At 37.5% G+C, this 24214-nt stretch overlaps 1 protein-coding gene across 5 annotated transcripts in view; it reads left to right on the forward strand.

The window, feature by feature from the left end:
* The window catches only part of PLCXD3 (phosphatidylinositol specific phospholipase C X domain containing 3), a 184693-nt gene extending 161659 nt beyond the window's left edge, over window positions 1–23034 (forward strand). For 3 of the 5 annotated variants that reach the window (XR_012030198.1, XR_012030201.1, XR_012030202.1), the window contains 2 exons: window positions 566–672; window positions 22864–23034. The gene's annotated coding sequence lies outside the window, so the exon portion shown is untranslated. Of the gene's footprint in view, window positions 1–565; window positions 4747–22863 lie in introns of those variants that run through there. The other 2 variants (XM_072824770.1, XM_072824769.1) reach the window with 2 other exon arrangements.
* The last annotated feature ends 1180 nt before the right edge of the window (window positions 23035–24214 follow it).

Consider the following 24214-nt stretch of genomic DNA (forward strand, 5'->3'; position numbering starts at 1 on the left):
GGGAAGCAAGAGAAATTGTTTATACCGAAGAGAATGCTTATGCAGCGTGTATAGGTCTGCTTGGTAGACCTATAGCAGGCATATACACACAACAGTTCCACATTACAGTTGTGTGTCTTATGTCTCGCTACACACAGTATGCCAACATCCACCCACTCCCACCAGCAGACAGATACAGATGTGCACAGACACACACAGAGCTGGCCAGACACACAGTTCTTTTCAAGTGAAAACATTGTTAATATTAAATAATTTAATTTTAGACTGAAGCCCTTAACAAGGGATGAAAAGAGCAGAAGTAAGACCTTTGAAAGTAGAGTAGCCAATCATATTCAAATATTTTTGTAAAATATTCTAGCTTGGGACTTAATTATTTTACAAATATGGTTTTCTGTCCACCTTTCCTCCTCTTGTGGTTTATTATCTTTTTATCTCTTTAACCTGTTATTCATGTGCAATTGAATATAAATCCTTTTTAAAAGACTATGGATTATTGAAATTTTCATCCTGTAAATTTGCTTTGTGAGCAGATTTTCTCTCTGATGATTCATTATTCATCCCTCAGGAGGATCTTTAGCCAAGCACACTTGCAATGACACAAGGATTTGACTTATAAATATGACAGAAAACAAATCTTTCAACATATTAATGAAGAATGAATAAAATATAGAGGTAACTATGTTGTATTTTCTTGCACTTAGATGCTTTCTTATAATGTTTGCTTAGAATTAGCTTTGTCACATTTGTCATTTAGGTGCTGGGAAAAAACAAACATACTGAAGCTTTAGACTAATTGTGCAGTTTTTTAACTGGAGAAAGCTTTTTATTGCTATTAATGATATGCACACAGAAACCTTGTTTGACAGAAGGTATTTTCAAGTCAATGTTATGATTTCCATGTGGACCTATAGTCCCTATGTAGCAGGCACCAAGAATAAATGGACTTGCCTTAATTTCTAAAGGAGGGAACAGATAGAAGTGAACCAGGGGTCCTCCAGCTAGAGGGAGATCACCGGGAGGGAGTCCTTGGAAAGGAGAATGGAGAGAAGGCATCTTTGGCTGTCTTCTGTCCATTGGCCCTGCCCTGGAGCACACTTAGGGAACAGATTGTGGGCCTTAAATAAACAGTGAGGGTGAGGACTAGTATTATGCAATCAGAGCTTACCCTCAGCCTATGCTCCTTTGTCTTAGCAGGGCATTGTCTTTCCAGAGAGCTAGGAGCACAAGGGCTACAAATAGGCCCCAAGATAGTAGGAGATACATCTTGGTGCACTTTTTTGTTTTGGATCGGTTTCTTTCTTCTTTTTTTTTTTTTTTTTTTCTTAAGACTTTATGCCACAAGTCCTGCAAGGCAAAAAAACAGAAACAAAATCCAACTTTTAGTCAATCTGCTGCAGGAAATCAAAGGCGTGGGTGGGATGAGGGAAAATATGCAAGAAATATCATTTATTTGGTTTGCTTTCCTGTCTATAATTTTGAAGGACCAAAATAATGAACACTCCTGCCATTATCATTCATGTCTCCCTTATTACTACACAATCATATGAGTGCAGAGAATGAGGAGGCATCTTTGAAAAGCCTTAGGATATGCTATATGACCTCAATATTCACTTTCAGCCATACTGGGAAAACTCACTTTTCATGGAGCGCCACCTAACAGTGAATGTACTAGAGCATGAAGTGTTTGGCATGTATGCACCTGTATGTATACACACATGCAAACACACACAGGATGCACATGTCACACACACACACACACATTATTCAAGTTAAAACTGCACTCTCCAATCACTCAACTTGATTCTATTGCCATTTTAATTCTTAAAATCAACATTTCTTACATTAATGGGCACAAACATAATTCAAATATTTAAGAGGGGAAAAAATCTCTAGAAAATCAGTGAAAAATAAGACCTTCATAAACAAGAAATGCCTAGCAGTAATAGTCTAAATACTTTGTCAATACACTTCAAGGCTGGAGAACTGAAGATAGACTTGAATATAAATTACAAGCAGACACTCATCTTTACTAAAAGCTGTTTTAAGTTCTTTGAGGTCCTGACATGTTTTAGCCAGAGTTACCTGTTCAGGACTGGAAAGTTGGAAGTCTCAGGAAATGCATGTTCTCATGAGTCTCCAGTTCTAGAGTTTTACAGATCCAGTGACACAATCTCCTAACTTTTGGCCACTCATCCAAATGAGAGTTCCATAGAGAGAGTGCTCGAGTTTTGAGTTGCTAACAGAAAACAATGCACAGTGTCCTTCAGGATATGCTAAGCAAGGTTTTTAAAGGTATTTTTATTTTACAGCACTTTAGTCTTTTCAACTAGATTTCAGTGACACAATGGTGTAAATGCTATATTTGCCATAACTTCTTGGTGGCTCCTGTGTTACATACAGTTTTAAATAATGCTCTAAATTGTTTGTTTTCCCAATGACATCAATAAAATGTTCCGTAGAATTTGTAAAATGTATTGATTGAATCTGTTGAAAATTGTGCAGTTTTTATTTCATTTGTGATACTATTTCATAGGTATTAGTTCTAAATGTATATTTGTATGAGTCAAAAATATGTGCTTGTATGTGGTTTGTGTGTTAATATATTGTATCTTATCAAAAATCAAACTTATCCTAAAGAAAAAGGGCACATTATGACCAGCCTTAAATCATTGCCATTTTTTGTTGTAATCTGGGATTAAAATTTCAAGAGAAATAATGTTTTTGTTTAAAATGGCCTTTAAAAAAAAAATCACATGAGGAATGTGCTTTAGAAATTACCTGAGTTCCCTCAAGCAAATAGTTAAGCTTGTGGAGCACCTGAAGCTTCTCAAAAGTGTCCAATGTCAATCATTTATTAACTTAATTATCATGCAGAAAATTAGATTCACATTTGTTTCCATCAGCAACAGAACCAGTGCACTTCAAAAGCTGTTCCTCCAAACACGGAACCATTCTGCATGTAAGCATAAGTTTTCCATAAAAAATCCTTTCTTCAAAACCATTGCTTTTTAAAGATTGGATCTTCTCAGTTAAGATGAACTCCCTAGGCTCTGTGAGAGTTGCTAAAGACCCATCAACATTGGATGGTTCCAACATGGTTCCCTTCTCAAAACACAGGCATGCAACATCCTTTTACACTTTTGCTTTCTGCCTACGTGTAGTCTAGCAATAGAAAACGCGTGACTAATTCAAGGATCTGCATGAGTTGTCATGCTCAAAGCAAAAACTTTGTCATCTTCCTTGAGCCTAGGATCTGGGTGTGGAATATTAATCAATCCTCTTATGACCTCTTCTTTCTCCATCTTCAATTATTTCTTTTCCATATTTAGGCTTGTCAGTTAAAACACAGGACACCCAGTAAAATTCTAATTTCAGATAAATAATATTTTTAGTATAAGAATTTTCAAAACATTTCATGAGACATACTAAAAACTTACTCATTGTTTATCTTAAGTTCAAATTTAATTGGATGTGTCCTGTATTTTTCTTTAATCTGGCAGCCCTATCTGTCTTGCCTTTCTCTTTTTCAGATGAGCTATATATATAATGGATGGTGAGCTCCTACCTCCTTCTAAACCCCTATACTAAGATATCTCATGGAAATCTATAGTCCTAATACCCCTCGTGAAGGAAAGTGTTGGTCAATCCCAAGTTCCATGAATGCTTTACAAAGGACCAACTCAAATATAGATGGCATAATCAAGCAAGTGCCTCTATAAGATTAATGCCACCACATTGAAAATTTTCCTTTATCATTCCAGAGTCTCCCCCATTAATCCCATAAATGACATTCCCCAGTAACTGGGATACCCCCAAACACACTCCATGTTAAAAATGCCCCTAGAAAGTGGTAGTACTTTCCAACTCAACTTAAAATTCAATTTCTTTTTCACTCACAGAGGTAACAGTCTAATCCATTACTCCCCTCTTTACACCCTACCACAAATTATTTTTATCAGTTTAGAACTGATCATCTATGGAATTATAGAACATTGATACAGAAAAAAAAAACTCTCTTGATTGCTGAAAAAAGAAAGGTAAAAAGAGTCTGGAATATAGGCACAACTTTGTCAGAACTTTCTCAGGAAACTTGGTTGCTCAAGGGATAGAACATGGACCCTGACAATGAACCAGTACCTGACAGGGAGATTTGGCAAAGCAGATTATAACAACCAGCATTTTTTTTTAGAGGAATTGAAAACTCAAGACACCCCAGGGTAAGAACAAAGATATCTAGGGCCAGTTTCTAGAACAGTTTGCAGAGAATAGAATTATGTTGGAATTCCTAAAATAGAGTTTTCAAAGACTGTTGTATCCAACAGTGAATCCTTGATGTGGTCTGAATGTGGATAGAGTTTTGGAACATTTTTGGTACCTACCTCCTTTCTTGAAATTCCTATAAGTGACAATAAAATCCAAATTCCTTATTACAACGTTTCCATCTCTTGGTCCCTGCTTACACATATTCTTATTTGATTTGCTTAATTTCTAAAGGATGGAAGTTTGCAAAGCTGGTGACATTTCCTTCATTAGACACCTGAAATTCACCAGAGGGAGACAGATCTGTGCCTTCTCTTTTTAGGATCTGGTCATTGATAATTTAATGTGGTGTAAAGAAAATACATACCTACCACTGTTCTGTTTAGCAAATGTGAATTTTTTGGATAAGATTATTGTTCTTAATGTAAAAAAAGTTTCTTTGTATCCAGTGAAATGCTAATAAAGTCCTGGTACCAGTTATCTTTATTATTCTTATCTCATATTCATCAATGCTTTATTATAAGTCCAAAAGTAGATCTCTTACATGGAACATGATTCAGAGCATGAGAAAATATAATTCTTTTTTAAAAATATGAATCACAATATAAGGATTTCCTCTGTGAAAAGATATGTTCTCCACCAATAAAGGCAATGCCACGAGTACTTCCATTACATCAAAGTTAGGTATCTCCAAAGTCTGATGCTCTGAGCTTCTGATATTACCACAAAGAAGACCAATATCAATACAGAAATATTACATTAATTTAGTGTTATTATTATAAAATGCCATCCTGGGGCTAAAAGCTTAGGGTGAAGGAAATCTACTTTTGCTGAGCCTTCACTATGCCCAATGCATGAAACACTATTTCAAAAAGGAAATTGCCTTTGTATTTCACCAAATAAAGTCTATGGATTGGGGTTCAAGTCAGCCTTCAAACAAAATTTAAGCATTGTAATAGTACTTTAAATACCATTCAGCAAAACAAAACAAAACAAAAAATAAACAAAAAACACACAGTCCAAGATTATTTGGGGGACTGAACTTGGACATAAGTCCCCCCAAAAAACCTCTGCTTGTTAGATACATTCATGGGTTCATGACATTGAGGATTTCTATTTATAAAGCTGTAGTGATTTCTACATTTGTAAAACAGTGTGTACCTGTGAAAAATGCTCCACATAATCATATCTTTGTCCTTAACATTGCCATAGTTTATGGGAGCCATTGTTCATTTAGTCAGTTATTTAGCAAACATTTGCCAAATACGTGCTCTATGGTAGGCTCCCTGCTAAGCACTACAAGACATTTCTAAAATGTCCCTTAGGAAAATGGATGAAGCACATCTTTGGTACTTTCTCCATGGAGCTAACAGGTGGCGTCATTTTGTCCTTTAATAAATAAACAACAAACAAACATGCATTTGTTCTCAATGACCTTTTCAAAGTAATATCCCCAGAGAGTAAAGCTGTTTGAACACAGTTGTTCCTGAAAACCTAAGAAGAAAAAGACAATTTCTGCAGCAAGTACAACTGGGAATAGGTTGGTAAGGGCCGAGCATTAATAAACAGTGGATTCCCCATCTCTCCCTGCCACATTCCCCGTCCTCATGCATGGGAACGCTGTGTTCAAGCTCGGCTGCCACATTCTATCCATGACTCTAAAACAGCCGAAGTGGAGGCTCCATCTCTTCTCGCTCCTCTCCTTGCCTCCAGCACTTCAGATGAAACTTTTTCCTTCCCACGAGAGGCTGACTTCATAAGGTAAAACAGACTCCATAAAGAAGTGTCTCTTCCACACAGGGTAAAAATGGTGATGCTTTCTAGATCAAAAGAGTGAAAACATCACCTGAAATTGGAGGAAATACCTCTTTTAAAGTAGAAAGTAAGGCTGAGGCTTACTAATCCTGGGATGGATGGTTTCAGCATTGGCTCTCTCAACATGTGCTTCACCATAGTCCTTAATAATAAACCATAATAAAGGCTGCCCTGGAATCAAGTTCAAGAAGCAAACCTGAATATAGCGAGGCACCTTCTACCACATATATCCTTCAGTTCAGTGGATAGACATATTCCTGGAACCATCTGCAGCTAGCTATTAAGTAAAGGTGAACCACATTAAAACCACATTGAATTCTAGAAAGGGGGATTTAGTGCCCTCAGTGACAGGCAGAGGAGGATGGTGAAGAATGCCAATGCTGGCAGTTCCTGAAGAACTCCTTGTCAGAATACTTACTCTCCTCTCACACTTTTTAACCTCATGGAAATGTGTAAACTTGACCTCCTGGGGTTTTACCGAGAAATAATTGAGAGAAAATCTTTTGCCTCAACACAAGTGCTCAGCTATTATTAAATTGTGCTTCTTTCATTTTGCGGGGAAAGTATGTCTGCAGACTGGTTTTCATTTTGGCATGAGGAAAAAGCAGAAAATATTAATATAGAACCAATAATCCTTTTCTCATTGGACTATAAGATTTTGAGTCTTTGACTTAAACTTTGACAAGAGGAGGCACATCTTAGCTATTTCTGCATTCCCAGGGCATGGCAGTTATTAAAACATGTTTGGACACAATGAAATTAAATTGTGAGTAGATGTGACCCAATCAAATGGTAGACAAGTGCTTGAGAAGGGCCATGCACATGCTGAGCACTGTGGTGAGGAGGATTCAAAAAAATATAAGTCAGTATCCTCCACGTCTTGTATTCCTTGGAGAAATACTAACATTGGAGGAATTTAGGGGAAAATATACTGCATGGTGTTCACTCCAAATGCAGAAAAACGCCATCTCTTAGCCATAAAGTCAACTCAGTCATTGCGAAGAATATCTACCCAGGGAAACTGGCTTATGATGCAGTTATTTAAAAAGAGCTGAGAAAGGGTGAGGAAAGGGATTACATTTTGTTTTATTTTGTTTTTTGTCTGGGGGTTTGTCAGGTTTTTTTACATTTTGAATTTCCACAAAATCTCTTGCAAACTTTTCCATGCTGCTTCTGCATGTAGACACAAGTGGGGTTTGCTGAATACATTAACTAGAATTCCACAGCTCCTGCTTCTAACAAGACTGCTCCCTTCCCCACACTCTCCTGGGTTCCCAGAAGAGGTTTCCTGTATGCTTAGTTAAACAAACAAACAAACAAACAAACACATTTTCCAGCTCTTGGCTGTTTTGGCTGTTGTTACTTCCTCATCTCGATGCTCACTTCAGCCTCCAATCTTGGCCTCTTTTCCACCAGACCCAAGAATCTGTCCAGTAGGCACTGCTTATCCCCAGCTGGGCATCACAGCAAAGGTAAAGCCCTCAGGTGCCAAAGGGGTGAGCAATCAAAGCTGAACAAAGGCAAATGTGAAATACTTCTCCTTCCTTTATGTTAGACTCTAATAGACAGACTCTACTACCCTAATAGTAGTTACCCCAAAATCAGTTCTCTCTCTTTCTCTCCCCTCCTCCCCCATTATCTATGGGCTTGGGACAGAAATTAATTCCAGTGGAAGCCCCCATGATGTTCCCAAAGTCAACTACTTCCCTCTGAAGACCAAACTTTCTTCCTGGTTGAATTTATCTTCATGGCTACACCTTCTCTTAAGAAATTATCCTACGAGGTTTCCTGGTTCTTATACCTATAGGCCTCTGATAGACCCACCCTCTCAATTCTGTTATTTAGAGCCATTCTAGGACCCCAGGTGCTCGTACTCTAAAAGAATCAGCAGCTTTTCTCCCAGCAGCCATCTCCATGCAAATGACAGAATTGGGTAGAGGACTTTAATGTTTAGGTTCATAGCTTCTCTTTAGTAGGATCCTACCTTTATTCGCTGCAAACAAAACCTATTCTCTCACAATCCAACGAGCTCATTCACAATGAAGTATTAAATTAAAGAAGCATTTACATAGAGTAAAAAGTAAAACTCACAAAATAATATATCACAAGATGGATTTCATAAGGGAAAGGCCAATAGCCGTGTGTCCCCTTGCCCACCTGGGAGTTTTCTTGGAAAGCCCTATGAAAACATTCCGGACTCCCTGAGGTTGCACTTCTCAAACTTTATGATGCATACAACAACCAGAATCTTAATGAAATACAGACTCTGATTCAGCAAGTTAGGGCTGGGGCACCAGATTCTGCCTTTCAAACACCCCCCCAAAACGATGCCGATGCTCCTGGTACAGGCATCCCACTCTCAGTAACTACTATGGAGCTCAACTTTAAAACAACTAGTCAAATTTATCTTCATGGCTATGCCTTCTCTTAAGAAATTATCCTACGATAAATGTTTAGTCCAAATGAGATACTCTGAAGTCTTGAGTTTTCCAGGAGATCTACTTTGGGGGAGAATTACATGACCAGATCTTTAATTTTAAAACCAATTTGGGGGGCACATGGGGAGCCTGCTTCTCCCTCTGCCCATGTCTCTGCCTCTCGCTCTGTGTTTCTCAGGAATACACAAATAAAATCTTTAAAGGTAAATAAATAAAGCCAATTTGGGTGGAGGAATTATTATTGGAAAAAGGCTATAATAATTAAAACCCTTTTGTTTCTTACATTTAGTTAACCTGAAGCCACCTGTAACTACTTGTTACTGGTTTCTCAGATCAGTTTTATATGTTTAATCAGTTTAAAAATCAGATTAATTTGCCCATTATTATGAGGGAGACCACACAGAAGATGAAACATGGGTCATCTTACAAAACAAAGGAAAGGAGAGGGTTACAGATTTTTGTGAAAGGGTGAAGTTTAGATGACATTTCAATGCAACACTATTTTAATACATTCGAAGCTGAGTAAAGCTGTATAGAGTCTGGACTACAAAGTGGACCCAGTGTTTGGCCCTACAAAGAAGATAGCTATGTGAGAAAACCCCTTCTCCAAAGCTCTGCTCTTGGGTTGTGAGTAGAGGTTGTTCACCTGCATCAGAGTGACTTAGATCCTGCATGCAGGAGTGGGATGTCTCATTCTTACTGTTGGATTTTCAGGTAGCCACTGTCATTCAAGAAGGGCATTCTTAGGACAATTTAGAGCCACAGTATGCCCTTGGGAGAAAGAGCATTTCCTGTTCACTTTGCCAAACTGGCTTTATCTCTGCCTGCTATTCCAGCCTGATGAATGGCCAAGCAGATTTTACATTCTCAGTCCAAGCTAATTCTTACTTTCTCAGTTTGTGATAGAAATCCAACTCAAGTTAATTTAAGCACCCCCCCCCCGCCCCCAAAAAAGAGGGGGCTACTTCTCAGTCTATTTGAAACTGAAACAAGCAGCTTTGGGATAAACTGGGTCTGGGATCTCACACAGTCTCATGAAAGCTTGAATTTTCTCCATCTCTCAGTTTTACTTTCCTTTGCACTGACTATATTTAAGTAGAGTTTTCTACATTGAGTCAAGATGACCAAGGAGCACTTCTTTTTCCCAATAACTTCCACCAAGAAACAGAATTGAGTGTGACTGGTCTGATTTGGAGCTGAAGTCAATTTCCCAATTGAGCACTGCACAAATGAGAATGGAGTGGGATGGGAGGTGGTCACTTACAAGGAAAATCGAAGCTCTGCTACAAGGTGTGAGAAGGTGCTCCCGTCAGGCACAAATACCAATGTCCTCTACCAAGGTTTTCCAATCACCTCTGAGATCATGCACTGGATGGGGGCACTGCCTTTCTTTACTCATCAGATTGGACTTGATGGCTTTGACTTCAGTTCTAAGTCACAAAGGAGATAAGAAAGCAAAAACTAGCATTAAGTAGATTTTTAATGTTTATGTTTTAGAGGGTTTCTGTTTGTTTTACTTTTTTATTTTAAATAATTTCAATGAATTTACAGAAAAGTTGCAAAGTTATTAGAGAAAACTTTCACATATACTTTCCTTGGAGTCATTTTTAATTAATTTCTTTTTCATGTTAGGCTCTTACCATCTGGGAAATAGTATGTTTTAAGGTGTTATTCACATTCCAGAGGCAATTAAGATGTCAGTATTGAAAACTTTAAAAATCTATATCCCTAAAGCCATTCATATAAAGAAGTAAGTCTTCATTCAAAATGCACAATATAAAAAAAATGTACAATATGCTAAGAGCACCACGGAGAATATAAGAATAAAGTCAGTGATTCATATAAAAAGAGGAGAAAGGAAAATCCTTAAGATGTAGAATATACAAGAAGATGTTAGGTGTGCTGTTTAGTCCAAACGAGATACAGGCTAGGATTCGTGCTGTAGGGAAGTAACAGGCAATTCTGAGCAAGACCATTTCCAGAAGAAAGTAATAAAGTGAAATTAACGGTTTTATAATGGGAGAAATTATAGCCTTGGTAGCACCAAATCATTTCTCCCTAATCAATACTAATCGCAGGAGGTTCAGAAGTCATCAACTCTGTCCTCTTGGGGTCACTGTTGAAATTATGGGCTGAGTCGAATCTACCTAATACCTGAGATAAGGCATTTCTGAATTTAGGAAGTGAATGAACTAGTGTGCGGTGTCTATCTCTGTGTGTATGTTAATGTTTAGGAGCTCCGTAGGATTTTCTGCAGGATTTCCTCAAACGTTATTTAGTAATAACTGAACTGAAGCCTTATTAGATGACCCCATCTAACAAGATTCCTCACAAGGCCACATTACCAAATTTTGGCTGCCATTTCAGCAGCTACAATTTCTTATGATGCTGCAAACATAAAAGGGCCTTCCAAATAAAAATATTATATAAAAACAGGTTTTTAAACTACCAGTGAAAATGTCAAAAGATGACCAGCAGCCATGAGGACATGAATGGTTTTTGTTTTATTTACCAGTGAACTCCCAATACGTACTACAATAACTGTGTATTAGTGTCCCAGAGCTGCTATAACAAACTGGGTGGCTCAAAATAACAAATTTATTCTCTCACAGTTCTGGAGACTGTAAGTCTGAAATCAAGGTGTCAGCACATTTGGTTGGTTAGTGCTGGAAGATTAGGGGTGAAGGGAGCCATCCTATGCTTCTTTCCTAACTTTTAATAGTTGTAGGAAACCCTTGGTGTTCCCTGGCTTATGGATGAGTCACTGCCTCCCTCCCCATATTGCTTTGTCCTCCATGCTTATGTGTGTCCTCTCCTCTTCTTATAAAGACACCACTTATGGACAACTCTAATCCAGTATGACTTCATCTTAACTACATCTGCAAAGACCCTATTTCCAAAGTAGATCGTGTTGGCAGACACTCTTCAAATTACTATCAATTAGTAAATATCTTAAATGCTGGAATAACCACAGTGTGTTCAAACATAATATCAATGTATCATCCATCTTTCTTTTGATAGATTTCCCCTACGGTTCACTGGTTGGTTTGGTTGTTTAATAAATTTAAATCAAAACAGGGTCGAAATTCAAATTACCATTGTGTAAAGACTCATTTGGAACTTCTTTTTCTTATAGACTGACAAATACAGGAAGACCTGAACACCAAAAACAACATTCTCACATTGTTACTATGTAACTCTAAAAAATAATGTTCTAGCACACTCTGCTCAAATAATGTGTCTTTTTCCTACAACCTCACCCCATTACATGTCTCTGTAGATGCCTTCCCCAGTAGAAGGAGTACAGGATTAATAATTCCTTTATCCTTTTTTATTTACCACTTTTGGTTGCACTTCAAGAGATATAACAGACTTGTGTTAACAAGTTAACAGAACGGCATCTAGGTAGAACAGATTTGTTATCTCGTGGTCCCATATAGATAATAATAAACTCTAGTGTACCCATGAGGATCAAACAAGGAAACAGAAACCACATAGTCACTTGAATAGGGAAAGATTAACATAAATAATTATTAACTATAACAAAATATTGAAGTACTAGAGAATTGGTTAGCCTGAAGTAAGAAGAATTAGAACTCTAAAGAATATAGAAATAGGAATAATGAGCAGTCTCAACTTCCAGGTCTGAGATAGAGCATCCAAAAAAGAAGTCCTCCCAGAGAAAGATCCATTTCTTATTGTGCATTTGCTGAGATGCTTTGTCACTGAAACTTGATGGTAACCTGCCCTCTGGAGGAAGCCATCCAGAGGGAGCTGTAATGCCTCAGAATTCATTGCATGTTGCTCAAGTAGGTATAGGAGAAACCATGGATGGAGGTGTGCTGTACACAAGAGTCTCTGTTACAGAGCCATCCCTGGGAGAAGCTGCTAGCTGATGGTGTTTCTGAGCATTGTGCACTGCAGGAACCCAGCCCTAGAGCAATCATTTGGCAGGAGGCTGGCAAGAGGTTCAAACTGAGGCCAGAAGACAATAACACTTTCTTCCTTTAGCTTCTATGATATTGTGATTGAAAAGAAATATATATATTTGGTTTTCATCCATAATTACCTGCTCATAGCTCCCAAAATCCATGACATTTCCTTAGCATTGACACTGATAAAAAGTGTCTTTTGTTATGTTGATGTGATGACTTTTGGACCCCACCTAAGAGTGGGGGGAAGATTGCCAATGGACCCAATCATGTGATTAAAGGGTAGGAATTTTTAGTCCCACTCTCAGACCTCCAGGGAGGAGAGAAGGATCAGAAGTTGAATTAATCACCAATGGCCAATGATTTAATCAATTGTGCCTATGTAATAAAGCTTCTGGCTTGGAGGGAATATGGAAGCTCCCACGCCTTTCCCTCATGATTTTCCCTCTGCACCTCTTCCATCTGACTATTCCTGAGTTATGTCCTTTTATAATAAACCAGTAATCTAGTAAAGAAAATGTTTTTCTGAGTCCTGTGGGCTGCTGTAGCAAATTAATTGAACTCAAGGAGGGGGACTTGGGAGCCTCTGATTTGTAGCCAGTTTGACAGAAGTGCAGGTAACAACATGAACTTGCTGCTGGCATCTGGAGTGTGGAGGAGGACAGTCTGTGTAGGACTGAACCTTCAACCTATGCAACCTAATGCTATTTCTGGGGAGATAGGGTTAGAATTGAGATGAGTTTGTGGACATCCTGTTGGTTTGGGCGAGAAGTGTTTGATGTTGTATAGGAAGTCCTGCCAACACCCATGTTGGAGTTGGGTCCAGGAACCCAAAAAGAGTTTCCCTCCAATATGCTCTAACCCTTAAAACTTAACATTGTGACAGCTGACAAAGGAGATCTATTTAAAGGACCCAGCTATATTTTCACAACACAGGCAATGAAGTGTTGATTTGGAGCTATAAATTCGTAACTGGCACATCTGGACATCAACTTCCTTAGTTTGCAAACTGAATTTAATTATCTCTCTATGGCTTAATGCAATATTCTAGACTGTTAACTTTAAGCAGACTTTTGTTGCTTAATGAGATATTCTAGACAGCAAATGAACTTTTATGGGGAAGAGAAAGTTTCTCTAAATTATACAAGTGCTAAGAGAACACCATAATCCTGGAGCTCAAATATCTGAGGTGTCCTATCTGTGACATTTCAACAGAGTGATCTTCAATGCTGGGCCAATTACAATGCTTTTTATCTTTGATACGAATAGAATTGAAATCATCACATAAAATTATTATTTTTAATTCAAAAGTCTAATTACTTTAAGTTATTTATGTCTCACTTCATGCTTTTATTTTACACTCTATGACAACATTGTTGTTTCTTGATAACCGTTAACATAGGAGGATCTAGCCTGCACTAAACATCTTTTATGAACTAGTACTTTCTTTATCCGTTCTTAATTGTTGAATATTAACCTTGGGGACACCTGGGTGGCTCAGCAGTTTAGCACCTGCCTTTGGCCCAGGGCGTGATCTTGGAATACTAGGGATCCAATCCCATGTCAGGCTCCCTGTATGGAGCCTGTTTCTCTCTCTCTGCCTGTGTCTCTGTCTCTGTCTCTCTCTCTCTCTCTCTCTCTCATGAATAAAGAAATAAAATCTTTTTAAAAAAGAATATTAACCTTGAAGTTTAAGTACTATCATCTCAACTTTCTTTAAAGAAAACAAGACTTGTTTAACAGCTACCCCAAGCCACATAAGCTAATAATTGATTGAACCAGGATGTAGATGCAGGCATATCTGGATCAATGACTCACCAGGCCCCCACATAGCAAGCACCCAGAAGAAAATAATACTGTTAAGAAAAAAGTTTTACCATTGCTACTGACTATTTGGCTCTTTTTCCCCTTCAATTATAATGATAGAAAATAGTATTGCTTCTTCAGAGTTAAACCAAATAAAGCAGATCTCGATGATTATTTTTTAATAACATTCATAACTTATGATGTTTATTATGTATGCTTATAGGAACTAACTTAGGTCATTTTTTTTCCACTTCACCTTTTTGTTTCAACATTCCATTTCATTCAGAACCTTGTGTTCATAGGTCTTCTGTTATTACTGTCTGACTCACAGGGATTCACTATTAACATCCAGGGACGGGTGGAACAAAGAATGAGCTTATCACCAATCCTTGTAGTTATTTCTATAGAGATTTAATGGAAAAGATCAACAAAGAAAATTATTAAAAGGTAACTTAGAAGAATAAAGAAGCTTGCAAACTAGCGTCCTATAGATCAGTGGACACTAACAAATCTTCTCCTTCATCTATTTGCTTTAGGACCTACATAGGAAATACTCCACCTTATCTTTGAATGTTTAAGATATTTGATTATTTGACAAAATAAACATATGATCTACACATTAATTAGAATGTCCCATGTATTTAATTCAAATGTTTGTAAAAGCTTACAGTACCAGTCAAGAATTTTTATAAGTAATTTACTCACTACTTGTTGAATACATACTACATGCTAGTCTGGTAATTCAACAATGAACAAAACAGACAAAACTCACAGCTATCCCAGAGCTTAAAGTCTAGTGAGGAAGGCTAACAATAAAAATTAATAAGTAATTTTTAAAAACAAAGCAGGAAATGTGTATTAGGAATATGTAGGTGACTACATTTTAAATAAGAAGCTGAGAAAACGTCTTACTGAGAAGATGGCATTTGAGTAAAGACCATCTTTGTATGAAGGTGAAGTGAGCTATGTCAACATTGAAGAAGAACACTTCAGGCAGAGATTATTGGGCATCTCATGCATCCCTGAAGTCATCTTAGCCTCATCTGTGTCTTGCTCCAGTTCTGTGTGGACTCTGATGGATATAACTTCTTTCCTTCTGCCCCAGGACTTCTTGTTGATACTACTGCAGACCCCCAGGCACCTAAACCCATACTTGCACAAGTTGGAAGTGCCAAGCAATTAATACCCATGTGGATAAACTTTAACAAATACAAAAGATGAGCCTGTGGATGAATTCTCCTCCCTTAATATTTCCCAGGAATATTGCTTCTTAAAAGTGCAGTCTACTGAATCAAACAACTAATTGCACTAAATGGAAGCCAGCTCAATGTGTGTCAAAGTTCTTGACATGATCTGATTTATGATTTAACAGGAATACTCTGGGCACTGTGTTAACAAGAGAGTCAGGGGAGTTAGGGTAGACATGAAAAACCACTTAAAAGTCTTCTGTAATAATTCTGGTTAAAAAATGATGGTGGTTTGGGATAGTAGCAGTAGAGGTGAAGAGATGTGGTAGGTTCTGGTTATAGTTTGAAGGTAAATATATCAAATATATCAAGACTTTCTTTTTGGACTGAAAAGGGAAGAGGAAGTAAAGATGACTCCAAGGAAACTTGATTTGACATAAACTGCAAGGAAGAAGACAAGGAAAGAGTAGGTGTGAGAGGAAAGCTCAAAAATTCAGTTTTGGACATGCTAAATTTAATAAACTCATTAAACTCCAAGTACAGATGCCAACAAAACAGTTGCATATATATGTCTGGATTTTAAGGGTTTATGTTTCAAGTTTCACAATGGTAATCATCAAGGTGTTGTTAGGATTTAAAGGCATAAACTGAATGAAATTACCATTGAAAAAGAAGGAGTGCAAATACTGAGCCCCCAGGATACACCAACGTTCATCATTAAGGTGAGGGAGATAGAGAGGAATCAGCTAAGAAGCCTGAGGAGTGGTTAATGAGGATGATGAAAACCAGAAAAGAGTGGCATCCTGGAAGTCCAGTTAAAAAAATAATAAATAAATAAACCAAACTAAAGAAATTTAAAAACACTTCAAAAAAAAGGATAAAATCAAAGAAAAGAAATAAATGATTTATTGTGTCTAATAGTGCTGAAAGGACAACTATGATGAGCATTGATATTTGACCTTTGGGTTTAGCTACTGGAACTTGTTGACCACAGTACTTTTATTGGAATAATAGAGGCAAAAGCATGATTTGAATGAATTCAAGAGAGAATGGCAGAGACAAAATAGAGGTAGTGAGTAAAGACTGCACTTTGAAGAGTTTCGCTTTTAAGAAGAGTAAAGGAATTGAATGATTACTAAAAGGAAAGTGAGGGGAAAGGTTTAGTTGAGATTGTGAAAATAAGAGCTTATAAGTAGATAATGAGACTAATCCACCAGGAGGGAAAATTACTGATGCGGGAGAGGAGTATTACTGGGGAAATAGCCCTGAGAATGTGAGAATGGCATCTGATAGACAACTGAACAGGTTGCCCTACTAGGAACATAGACACCTCATCTGCAGTAGCAAGAGGGAAAACAGAATATAAGGATTCAGGGGCGCCTGGGTAATTCAGTCAATTAAGTGCCAGACTCTTGATTCCGGCATAGGCCATGATCTCAGGGTTGTGAGATCCAGCCCCACATTGGGCTTTGCACTCAGCGTGGAGTGTGCTTGAGATTCTCTCTCCCTCTGCCTCTCTCCTTTTTCCCTTGCTCCCTTCCCCACACCCACTCACTCATGCTCTCTCTCTTTTGTTCTCTCTCTCTCTCTCTCAAAAGATAATATAAGGGTGTAGATGCAGGCCAGTGAATAGATATAATGTGGAAACTTGTGGACCCTTTCCTGTGATTGCCAGTGATTGCCATGGTGTATTCTGTAAAACTGAAAGCACATTCATCAGCTGAGAGTAAGGATGGTTGAGTAGGAGTTGAAGTTAAAAAAAGAGAGGAGAGAGCACGAAATAGTAATCTGTCAACTTTTCAGTTTGAGAATTCTAGGTTTCTTTCATTCTAAGCTATCCACTCTCATCTCACGTCTCCCAATTACCAATGCCAAATGGTAACCAAAATAGAAGAATTCAAGAAGGGGTTTCATAGTGAGCAGGTAAACAATTTTGCCCATTCAACTCCTCTAATTATCCCTGGGCCACTTGGTATGGGCACTAGAGCGGGCTCTTTTTTTTAAAAAAAAGATTTTATTTATTTATTCATGAGAGACACAGAAGGAGAGGCAGAGACATAGGCAGAGGGAGAAGTAGGCTCCCTGCAGGGAGCCGGATGTGGGACTTGTTCCCAGGACCCTGGGATCACACCCTAAGTGGAAGGCAGATGTTCAACCACTGAACCACCCAGGCATTCCAGGGGCTTTGTTTTTAATCTCTTAGAATATTTTTAGCAACTACTAATCCATCTTCAAGTCCCATTCCAATGGTTTAATAGATATCAGATTAGTTCCGTGGGTGAGGAGTCAGGCTGAGTGTTTTTTCTTGCATGGAACAACTTCTTGAGAAAAAGCTGAACCAACTTTCTCTGGTAGGCATCTAGGGGATTCTGGATATTGTGATGAGGCAAGATGAAGCCAAAGTTTCTTTCCTTTCCTCTAGGGCATCTACCAGAGAAGTATGAGTTAGAATTTCTGTGCCCCAGGAAATTCTAAGAACTGAACAAATATTGATCTCCTTCCTTCTGGTCTGCTTCCATTTGGCTAACCTTCATTACATTTTTTTCCAAATACATAGTCAGGCCCTCTTTTGTCACGTCTGGATTGGGAACTAGCCTTTGCCTTATCTTATAAAAAATTAAATTACAACATTTAGAATGCTTTTCTTTTTAAAATAAACTTTATACATGCACTATGTCTTTCAAATTCACAAAAACCCTGTCAGAAAAGTATCCAATTCTGTAAATAAAGAAACTGAGTTTTTAAATGGCCTATTTTAATTTATTTAGCTAACAAGTAAAGGATGATTTTTAGCAATGTCCTTTTACTACAGATCTCATAATTTTTCACTAGGCTACATTATATTTACCCATCTTTTCTCTGCCTTCTATTATAACTATAGCCCAATCTCAACCCAATAAAATTCTAGATTAACTCAGTTAATCTAAGCTTACAATATCCAACTAGAAATTGGTTAGCTGTAGACATGTAGCATACTGAAGAAAGATTCTAAACTCTTCAGTCAATGGAAACAGATAAAAATAAAGAAATAGGCACACCTGGGTGGCTCAGCGGTTGAACATCTGACTTCAGCTCAGGTTGTGATCTCCAGTTCCTGGAATCAAGTCCCACATCTGGCTCCCCACAGGAAGCCTGCTTCTCCCTCTGCCTCAGTCTTTGCCTCTCTCCATGGGTCTCTCACGATTAAAAAAAAACAAAATCTTTAAAAAAAATAAAAAACAGAATTTTCACTAGTTACTGATATGCTTAGGGAAGGCTCAAATTTTCCTAAATTACAGAACTCTGGAGAATCTCTAGGCTAACATTTTAGCCAACCAATACCTTGGAAATTAAAGAAAATCATCAAGAGTTTCACAGACTGGGAAGACTGTGACAAAGGAGTTGGGGTAAGGAAAACAAAGAAAGAAAAAATCAAGGGATAATGTGTAGGAAGAGAACACTGACATTTATCCAGCTTCAGTAATTTGCCAGGCATTTTATACATATTGTTTATTTCAACCTTGACATCCACGATGTTGAAGAAGCAGGACCTCTCAAAGGCTAATAATGTTCAAAACATTGCAATATTTGTAAGTAGTATTTCAACCCAGGACTCCCTGACTCCCAATCTCATGCTGTTTGCACTAAAATAGAAAGTACAAGAAAGAAAAAGGAAAGATAATTTTATTTCCAAGGGTCCTAAAAACCTTGCCAATAACAACATGGTTTACAATAAATGTATTTTAAGCCAAAAACACATTCCAAGTGGACTGAAACAGGCCAGACAGTATTAAGTCTAACTACATCATCTCTTCCTGTAATTCATCTTTACTATCTTTATTGATTTGATTTGATTGCTCTGTATTTTTCATTGATAGTTGCTTAGTGGTGGCTCTCAGTCATTAACTACAACCTGCATCTGTCCAACAAGTTATAAACACCTATGTAATGAAGCACTTAAACAAAAGGACAAAGTCCTACTCCTCAATGATGTGCCAACCTAGGCAATTAACTAACCCAAGTCCAGAATCACAGGTTATCTTATCTTGAGAAGCTTGTGATATAGCCTGCTAGCTTCCTATACATTCTGTTTTCAAATGTGAATATCTTCTTACCAACACAGTTAAAAGGAAGGGAATTTTGCCAGAAAGAATAACACATAATCCAATGTTCCACCTGTAGTCATCATTTCAGCCATTAGAGATGTTAATTGTATGCCCAAGTCTAAATTAAGATTCATAATCTCAATAAATAATTGAACTCTAAGGAAGAGACATTCGTGTATTGAATGAATATGAAAAACTCCTATTTTTCAGGTATTCTCCTATTTCCTATAGATACAAAAGTGAACAATATATAAACATACTTGCTCTCATGGAATAAACTTACATTATAAAAGAGAAAGCTAAAACCAATTATCATACAGATAATTACATAATCACAAATGTAATACAATATCTGAAGTAAAAGTAATGAGTTGTGAGTGTACAAAAAAAAATTGCACTTGCTGAGGAACCATAATTTGGCAGACCCTGTATTGTATCTATATCTTTAGATATAGAAAAGAATAAAATATTAGCTTCTTACATTGTGGAAAGTCAAGTTTTAGGAAAAAAGAAACAGATATCCATCAGTTACAAAACATAAGTACTTAACATAAATATGCATTTCCATGGGAACATGTAAATAGGATCAATTAAATTGGTGGGGGTAACTATGGTGGAGGGGCTTCATAAACTTAAGGCATAGTTTGGTGGAAGAATGAAAGATTGTGATGGGCCCAGTGGCTGTTATAAGGTGTATGGTGGAACTGGTGGAAGAACAGTCTGAAACCACAGATTCAGGTTCTGTGTAGTGTGCCACAGGTTTTATCCTGCAGTAATAAGGGAGCATCTGGTCTATTCCCAAAAGGAAGTTGAGCTATGTTCCACAAGGAACCTAGTATGGATATTGGTTGAGTAGCACGGTTCCCTAAGTAGTCATAGCACTATTACAAACCTAGTTCAAAAAAGAACACAACTGTTCAACATTAAGAAAGCCAAATCTGTCAAGTGTGAAGGGCGAGCACTATAGATGAAGTATATCACAAGGGAAATGGTTGCAGGAATGGGCTGATGATAAAAATGCAAGGATAGAGTAAAATAAAGGGTCCCAAGAGCTGGAGAACAACAGATTCATTTAATTGGCCTCTGGCTAGAACATGAATGAGTTCATCTGATTAAAAGGCATGAAGCTTGGTGAGCTCTCACATAGGGAGACACTGATGGTGTTAAATAAGGAGCTAACATAATCAGACTGATATGTTAGAAGAATTGCTCTAGGGTATGGTAAAAGAGGGAGTGAACAGAAACAGGTCAGGAAAGCATTCTTTTGTGAAAGTGAAAAGAGACTTTGATGAAGGTCTAAACTAGTTTATGGACTGGAGTAGTTTGATCAGGAAAGGGAAATATAATATGATGGCAGAGTGATTGGGCAAGACTTCAGGGTGATTTTCAGGATGGCTAGGATTTATCTTGATAGTGAGGAATGGGGAAGGAGACTCCATGTTGGAGGGAAAGGCAGTCAAACTTCTAACAGGATAGCAGATTTGGAAAACTCCTGAGCCAGACCCCATCTGGCATTTTGGTATTTGTATCTGGTTCGTGGTATGAGCTCCACCTTTTGGAAAGAATTTATAAGTGTCTTCAGTCACCTTCAAAAGTTTCAGCACAAATCCTGTGGTGGGAAACCAATACAATACTAATTAATCTGTGGGCTCACATTTATTTAGAAGTCTACGAGAAATTTCCAAAGGTCCTCAACTGTCCATTCCCACTATCTCCACAGGATATGAACCCTCTCAAATGTGGCTGAATTTTTACATCAGATTATGTGCCATGGAAGAGTAGGAAGAACTTGAGCTTTAACCACATATTAGCTAAATGACTGATGAAAATTACCTTACAGTAAGGAAAGATAGCTGTCTGTCAAAAGAAAAAATGATGTGGCTTAAGTATCTGCACATTGAGCTGCAATCAGAGACATTCTGCAGACTGGTCACTGCTTTTTAATGATTTCATTGACGTCAGACAGTGTCTAGTGCAACCAGCTATTTTTATATATCAGTTGAAAATGCCGCAGCTATCTCTCCTCTGAATTAGATCACAGAGCAGCAATGAAACACATGCCTCTGCCATAAGGTAGATGAACAGGCACTTCTGGGTTGTGTTAAAGAGAATATGAGTTTTTCTCAATCTGCCCTGGAGCAATGGTTGCAGTTGTCAGTTGTACAAATCACTGGGTACCTTTTCTTGAAGTATTTGTATGAAGCGAAGAAAGGGAATATTTTGTTTCTCTCATCTGAAAGTAACTACAAGAAAGCTGAGCATAGTGCACAGAGCAAACCAGTCTTTAGGAAAGCAGCAAGATTATCAATGCCAGACCAGAAATCTCCATCTTAATGCTGATTCCGTTAATGAAAAGGAAATTGGAAGATCAGTTTCAGGTCCAAGGAGATAACCTGGGCCCCAGGACGCTGAGGGGCTGGGGTTCCTGTAGAATTTCTCCAAATGGATATATTCTAATGCAGCTGTTTCTGAAAATACTTCCTGATGTTGTCAGATCGGAATCTCTGGACTAGAAAACCTTGTGCATAAGCACACAATAGCACAACGGTGATTGGTATTCTCAGCAGTATCCTAGAGTAGCTCCAAATATATTTTCATGTGCTATCATACTTCGATTAGAAATAAAGCAAACAAATGATCAACAAACATCACATGATACATGGTCAAGAAAAGACTCATAACCATGATGAAAGAGGTCGTAGTAGATTTTTAAATCTCCATATATAAAATCAGTTTCTTGTGCATACAATTTTGCCGATTGCAGAAGGTAGAAATTCATTATTTTATAAAATTTGAGGGGTGAGGTGGCGAGGAATAAACATTCAAATTCAAAAGCATCGGCTTTTTGTGACTCTATGTTATTTCCCAGATAAGTATAGACATTTCAGCAAGACCTTTGTTTGCTGGGAAGTATTATATGACTGCACTTTATAAATTCTGAATTTTAAATTACAGATGATAATATCAGCTCCCAAATGTCAGACATCATGATGAATTGGCTTTTCAACTTCTTAAGCTATTCGCTTTCCTTGCTTCTGAAATGTCAAATGTAAAGGCTCCTGATAACAAAGCTGTGCAAAACGTTATTATTATTTTTTGCAACAATCATAATAGTTAATGGAGAATTCTCCCAAAGCTTGTTTCATATGTGTTCTTTGCTTGATATTCTAATTGTTCAGACTGAGTCAGCTTTTGAGTAAACTAATCAATAAAATCTACCTCCCCCAAATAACACATTTGAAATGATTGTTTTCACCACTTCTATAGCACTAAAATTGTGTTTAAAATGTCAATTTAATGCCTAATTAACCTCTTATTTTTAATTTGTCTTTTGTTCCAGACACACAGATGTTCATTTTGCCCTTTTGGAAAGTGAAGGTAGAACAGCTAAAAAAAGAATGCCAAGGCTCATGAATTTTTCTTCATTAACATCTTAATCTAGCAAAACTGACATAAGAATTTTACCTCGTAGTTCATGGAATGTTGTTATAAAGTAATATTAAAAACTGGACTGTGATGCCTTTTTTTCTATTTTCGTCAAAGCTAAAAGGGAAATCTCATTGTTGAAAAGTCCAGAAATTAAATTGTAGGTTGTTTGATGGGTTGATCCATTTATAAATATATTAGTTTACTCATTCATTCAACACATCTTTATAAAGTATCTATCAGGTCCTAAGCACTAAGTGAGGTAAGAAATACAAGGGTAAATAAAACACAGTTTCTGAGTTTGAGGAGTTGGAATTCATAGCGGGCATAAGCTATACTATAGCCATAGATAACAAGAGCTCAATAGGTCAAAGACTATTCATCTCTTCTTTCTGGACATGACTTTGAAATTAAGTTCCTGAAATTCTGGAAATGACTCTTACGCAATAATTCTTTTCTAAAAACTCACCTAAACTCTAATCTAACATACCTCTAAAGAATCCTCCTCCTGGGGATCCCTGGGTGGCGCAGCGGTTTGGCGCCTGCCTTTGGCCCAGGGCGCGATCCTGGAGACCCGGGATCGAATCCCACATCAGGCTCCCGGTGCATGGAGCCTGCTTCTCCCTCTGCCTATGTCTCTGCCTCTCTCTCTCTCTGTGACTATCATAAATAAATAAAAATTAAAAAAAATTTAAAAAAAAAAAAAAAAAAAAAAAAAAAAAAAAAAAGAATCCTCCTCCTGTGCTTATTTCCCATTGCCATTCAGTTTTTATCCTCTTATTCAGTTATGTCTCCTTGAGAACATGAGGCAGGTCGCAGTGCCCTTATACACCCCATAATACAAACAAATCCAGGTTTCTAGCAGTGACCCTCATCAAAATAATTGTATGTATTGCTCCATTTTCAGCAAATTATTTCTCTGTTTTCTTTTGTATCTCTCAGGAAAATGAATTGGCACTCTAATCAGTTCTCATGATCGCAGCCTTATTTTTTATTACAAAGGAAGGACATAACTTTCAGATAGTTTAATTGATAAACAAAACTGTTGACATGTGGACTCAAACAGACTTTCTGTGTATTAGCAATGGAAGAAAATAAATACAGTCACATGATATAACCACCAAGCATCTCTGGAAGGGTACACAGATTCTGGAGGCCTCTATATCCAAATTAGGATTATTCTGCACCCCAAGAGTAGGAAGACTCAGCACTTTTTATCATTGAGAAAAGTATTATCAGTGGAAGACTGTCATGCTAATAATAGC

Source organism: Canis lupus, chromosome 4, assembly GCF_048164855.1.
Source record: "Canis lupus baileyi chromosome 4, mCanLup2.hap1, whole genome shotgun sequence".
Taxonomy (NCBI): Eukaryota; Metazoa; Chordata; class Mammalia; order Carnivora; family Canidae; genus Canis; species Canis lupus.